Source organism: Cebus imitator, unplaced genomic scaffold, assembly GCF_001604975.1.
Source record: "Cebus imitator isolate Cc_AM_T3 unplaced genomic scaffold, Cebus_imitator-1.0 Scaffold911, whole genome shotgun sequence".
Lineage (NCBI taxonomy): Eukaryota > Metazoa > Chordata > Mammalia > Primates > Cebidae > Cebus > Cebus imitator.
The window spans coordinates 1-6,217 of NW_016108226.1; positions in this window are offsets into that span (position 1 = coordinate 1).

The following is a 6,217-nucleotide window of genomic DNA, read 5'->3' on the forward strand; positions in this document are numbered from 1 at the left end:
AAAAAAAAAAAAAAAAGTCATGTCTGAAATGAGCCATTCTGCTACTTCTCTTAACATAAAGGATACGCTCTACCCTACCAATATCCTAGGTTTTATTTCTGGATCCAGCCAGAGCTTCAGAATGCAGATTGCTCTGCACACCTGTCTTATATTGTCTTGATTCTGCAACCCTTTGGCTTCTCAAATTATTTGCAGTATTGCTTTCAGGGGATTGCCTTTTGGTATCATTTCCTGAGACAATGTGTTATCAAATATGACCTTACCATTGATCACATACATCAGAATCACTTTGGGAAACTGTTTCATATTTGGACACATGAGACCTACTTTACACTTTTTAAAGTGACCCTTCTCAACTTTGATGTGCATACAAATCACCTGGGGATCTTGTTAAAATGCAGTTCTGATTTCTTCTGGAATGAGGCTTAAGATCCTGCTTTTCTCAAAACTTCCTAGGCCATGTCAATAACGATGTCATAAAGATCACATATGGAAGAGCAAGGAAAAAGGGTCTGAATTTTGGGTGCCTGGGAAGTTCTCATGTGATTCTTATGCATGATAATCTTTGCTCAAGGCTAAAGGATGTTAAAAGAATATCCTTATAAAAGATTTGCTACATTTACTCAAGTAACACTGAGGACGTTGTCAACACTTTCGTTTCCATTTAATGTGTCCCTGAGAAATTGGATGATTTTCTCGAAGATGATGATGATGATGATGATGATGATTTTATCTGTGAGATAGAGGTAATTACTCTTAACAGGTTGTGGTAGACACTAAATGCAAAGTACATATAAAGCACTTAGCACTAAGTCTGGCAGAAATAAATGTTAGTTGTTGTCATTGTCACTGGTATTACTTTGATGTAGAATGAAAAGGTCTAAATTTATAGCAGAATCATTGCAGTTGTCCAGGACCTTATAGCTTATTTATCTGTCCTATTTACCTTCTTGTTGGAACTTTCTGTGTTAGTTGAGGATTTCTTTGATTTTAATGGGCTTGTTTTGTAGCTTATTATTAGCTTACTGTACATCCACACTTTATTATACAGTACCTCAAATCTTTTATAGAATGATTTGTATAGTCTATTCAATTCAAATCAGCAGATATTTATTATCTATTAAGTTGAACCACATAACGTTGCTGATATTTTCTCATTTTTGACATAAAAATGGCAATATCATATTATTCAACCCAGCAGCATGAGCCTTACACTTTGTGATTGGTGTGAACAAAATCCAACAATAAAAAAAAGCCACTTCTGAATAGATTTGCGCAGGGTTCAACTGCACAAATCTAGGGAAATCCCATTCATTCATAGGTTGGATTAGTCCAGTGTAGTTTGCCAGCTAGTCAATCAAGAAATAATAATTATTGTTTTAAAAGAAACTTGGCCCATAATTTAACAGCAGCTTGTCTAAATGGACCATCTAAATGGACCGTATAAATATCCATTTTTCCTCTTTTGGCAGCAGAATAGTAAAGACAAGCTGTCAAATGATCTTGCCAATTCCGTTCTGATGCACTTTCTCTGGCAGGAAAGAGGATAGAATGAAACAATAAAGGTGAGTTTTGATGAGGCCCTAAAAAGATTGTTGCAGGAGAGGCTGATGACAGACAGGAGGAAACAGAAAGGACAGGAAAGAAAGAGGTAAAGAAATGGAAAGTCACAACAGAGAAAAGGCAAAAGAGAGCAATTAAATGAATGATTATTCAAAAATGTTCAATTGTATAATTCCCCTCCTCCTAAAAAAACTTGTCTCTGATTTTCAAGAAAACTATTTAAAGCTAAAATGAATCAGGGCTTTAAACTCTTTTGTTTGAATGAAGATGCTCTATAATATTTTTAGCCATCTGCTCAAAATCACCTGTTTCCACTTTGCACAAATCATTATTAAAACAGAATTTGCTTTGTTTAATCTCATATTAATAACTTCTAAACACCCACACATAACAGCCTTCTCATCAAAGCTACTATTTTCTGCTTTTGAAATTCTACTACAGCTTCCCATGTGGATCTGCACAATATAAGCAGAATATGAATATTCAATGAACCCATTCTGATGGAAGTATTAAATCCCATCTCTTATACAAAAAAAACAAACAAACAAACAAAAAAAAAAACAAGATTGTACTATTACTCAGAGGAAAATAGCCAAAGTTAGACAAGAAATGGCAGTTGTAATTCAGTTGTCAGAGTTAGAGATAAATTGGTATATAAAGCAAGCTGTAACAAAAGATTTCTTATACCAAGAAATACATGTATCTCTCTAATGCTTATATTTTAGGAAATAAATGACAGACTCCCTCTTTTCTTGCCATTATACTTTGGCAGCAGACATTTTGAGGCTGCCTAATTCTGTCACCTCTTCTACAGAGAAAGTCTGTGGAGTTATTCCTCATTGTACACACAGATCTGCTGTGGTGAGTGTGCAAGGGAAATCTAGCTTTGGTAGAGTCCTATTTAAATGTAACCGACATTTGTTGTTTGAAAGAATCTCATGGTATCGTTTTTTGTAAAGAAAAGAACATTTTTGGAAAACAATTATCACCTGTCCTAGATTTTTGGTATAAATTTGAATTTTTATGAAGTAGGTCTTTCTTAAAGTAGCTGTTCTCAAACCAATCAGAACCAATGCTTTCTTAAATGAAAAAAAGGAATAAATTATTGCATTTTTAAGTTTACAGAAAAATTGGGCAGAAAGTACAAGAGAGTTCCTATAAACTTCCTCACCCTGCCATTTCCCCTATTATAAACATCTTGTGTTTATGTGATACATTTGTTACTTGACAAATCAATATTGATACATGATTGTTAACTGAAGCCCATAGTTTACATTAGGGTTCACTCTTAGTGTTGTGCATTCCATGGGTTTTGACAAATGTATAATGACATGTATCCACTAAAACAGTATCATACAGAGGAGTTTCACTGCCCTACTTTTATAGAATTTGAAATCCCCCTTTTTTTTGAGATGGAATTTCACTGTTGTTGCCCAGGCTGGAGTGCAATGGAATGATCTTAGCTCACTGCAACCTCCGCCTCCCTCCTGGGTTCAAGCAATTCTCCTGCCTCACCTTCCCAAGTAGCTGGGAGTACAGGTATCTGCCACCACACCCAGCTAATTTTTTAAGTTTTTTGTATTTTTAGTAGAGATGGGGTTTCACTATGTTGGTCAGGCTGGTCTTGAACTCCTGACATCAGGTGATCTGCCCGCCTGGGCCTCCCAAAGTGCTGGAATTACAGGCATAAGCCACCACGCCCAGCCTGAAATCCCTTTTTATAATAAAAATTTTGTGACACCCCATATACTATTCCAAAAGAAAATTTATAGAAAATAAAATGAGACGTGCATGGTGGCTCACACCTGTAACCCTAGCCTTTGGGAGGCCAAAGCAAGAGGATCACTTGAGGCCAGGAGTTCAAGACCAGCCTGGGCAACATAGAGAAACCCGTGTCTCTAAAAAAAATAAAAATAAAAAACGAAACAAAACAAAAAAGCTGGTTGGGCATGGTGACATGTGCCAATAGTCTCAACTACTTGGGAGGCTGAGGTAGGAGGATTGTGTGAACTCAGGAGTTCAAGACTGCAGTGAGCTAATATTGCACCATTGCACTCCAGCCTGGGTGACAGAGTGTGACCCTGTCTCTTAAAAAAAAAAAAGGCAAGAAAAAATAAAATGTATCTGCCTTGTAGTTTTCTTCATAAAGTCAATATAATATTTGACTATAAAATGGAGACATTAAAAGAAAGTGAATCATGATTAAATGATAGATATTTTAGTAAATACTCAGATCCAACTGCAATAGAAAACTTAATGAAGCAGTCAGAGGCTTGCACCTACTTATAATTAATAAATGTAGATAGAAGAGAAGTAGAATAGGCATGGTGGCTCCCACCTGTAATCCTAGCACTTTGGGAGGCCCAGGCAGGCAGATCACTTGAGCCCAGGAGTTTAAGACCAGCTTGGGCAACACAGTGAAAACCCTTCTCTACAAAAAATCAAAAATTAGCCAGTGTAGTGGTGTTTGCCTGAAGTCCTAGCTACACCAGACACCGGAGGCTGAGGCGGGAGGATTGCCTGAGACCAGGAGCAACACAGTGACACCCTGTCTCCAAAAAAAAAAAAAAGAAAGAAAAGAAAAAAAGAACATGCAGGAGAGAGAGACATAATCAGACCAGAATATCCTCTAAAAAAAGAGAGAGAAAGAAATAATAAGACCAGAATATACTCTATACAAGATTTACAAGGTAGGCCAGGCATGATGGCTCATATCTGTAATCCCAACACATTAGGAGGCTAAGGCAGGCGGATCCCTTAACCTCAGGCATTTGAGAGCAGTCTGGGCAACATGGTGAAGAGCATTCTGTCTCTACCAAAAATACAAAAATTAGCTGGGCATGGTGGTGGGTGTCTGTTGTCCCAGGTTCTCAGGAGGCTGAGGTGGGAGGATCACTTGAGCCCAGGAAGTAGAGGTTGCAGTGAGCTGAGATTGCACCACTGCATTCTAGCCTGGGCAACAGAGTGAGATCCTGTCTCAAAAAAATAAAAAACAAAAAACAAGGCAATAAAAGAGGTATGCATGAATGCTTAGATGATTTAAATCAATATTTCACAAACATGAACACCTGGTGGGATAATTTAACATTGAACCCATCCACTAAATGCTAATATCCTTCCTTCCTAAAATATTGAGACAAGCCAAAAGACCCCCTTACTTGTTCAAAAAAGAAGCAATTCAGCTTCCTTTGGCCACTAGGAAGCAATTACATTTCTACTGAAAACCTCACTGTTGAAAGTCTAGTGCAACTATAGAGACTAGTGTCACCATTGTCTCCTTCAGGTTTTTTACCTCAACAATTTTTTCTGTCCTGGCCCATCATCTGAATATTATTTTTTTCCTTTCTTTTCATTCTTTCTTTTCTTTTCTTTTCCTTCCTTCCTTCTTTCTTTTCTTTCTTTCTTTTTTCTTCTTTCTTTCTTTCTTTTTTTCTTTATTTCTTTTATTTCTTTCTTTTTTTTAAATTGTACTTTAGGTTCTGGGGTACATGTGCAGATCATGCAGGATTGCTGCATAAGTACTCACATGGCAAGGCGGTTTGCTGCCTCCATCCCCCCTTCATCTACATCTGGCATTTCTCCCCATGTTATCCCTCCCCAACTTCCCCATATCCTGCTGTTCCTCCCTTAGCCCCCCACCGAACAGACCCCAGTGTGTGATGCTTTCCTCCTGTGTTCATGTGTTCTCATTGTTTGACACTTGCCTGTGAGCGAGAACATGTGGTATTTGATTTTCTGTTCCTGCGTCAGTTTGCTGAGAATGATGGTTTCTAGATTTATCCATGTCCCTACAAAGAACATGAACTCATCCTTTTTTATGGCTACATAGTATTCCATGGTGTATAGGTGCCACATTTTCTTTGTCCAGTCTATCATTGATGGGCATTTGGGTTGGTTCCAAGTCTTTGCTATTGTAAACAGTGCTGCAATGAACATACGTGTGCATGTCTTTATGACAGAATGATTTATAATCCTTTGGATATATACCCGGTAATGGGATTGCCAGGTCAAATGATATTTCTATTTCTAGATCCTTGAGGAATCGCTACACTGTTGTCCACAATGGTTGAACTAATTTACACTCCCACCAACAGTGTAAAACTGTTCCTATTTCTCCACGTCCTCTCCAGCATCTGTTGTCTCCTGATTTTTTAATGATCGCCATTCTAACTGGTGTAAGATGGTATCTCAATGTGGTTTTGATTTGCATTTCTCTGATGATCAGTGATGATGAGCATTTTTTCATATGTTTATTGGCCTCATAAATGTCTTCTTTTGAAAAAATGTCTGTTCATATCTTTCACCCACTTTTGAATGGGCTTGTTTGTTTCTTGTAAATCTGCTTTAGTTCTTTGTAGATTCTGGATATTAGGCCTTTGTCAGATGGGTAGATTGCAAAATTTTTTTCCCATTCTGTTGGTTGCCGGTTCACTCTAATGATTGTTTCTTTTGCTGTGCAGAAATTCTTAAGTTTAATTAGATCCCTTGTGTCTATTTTGGCTTTTGTTGTCATAGCTTTTGGTGTTTTAGTCATGAAGTCCTTGCCTATGCCTATGCCCTGAATGATTTTACCTACGTTTTTGTCCAGGATTTTTATGGTGTTAGGTTTTATGTTTAAATGTTTGTTTTTTTTTTTTGTTGTTGTTTTTTTTTT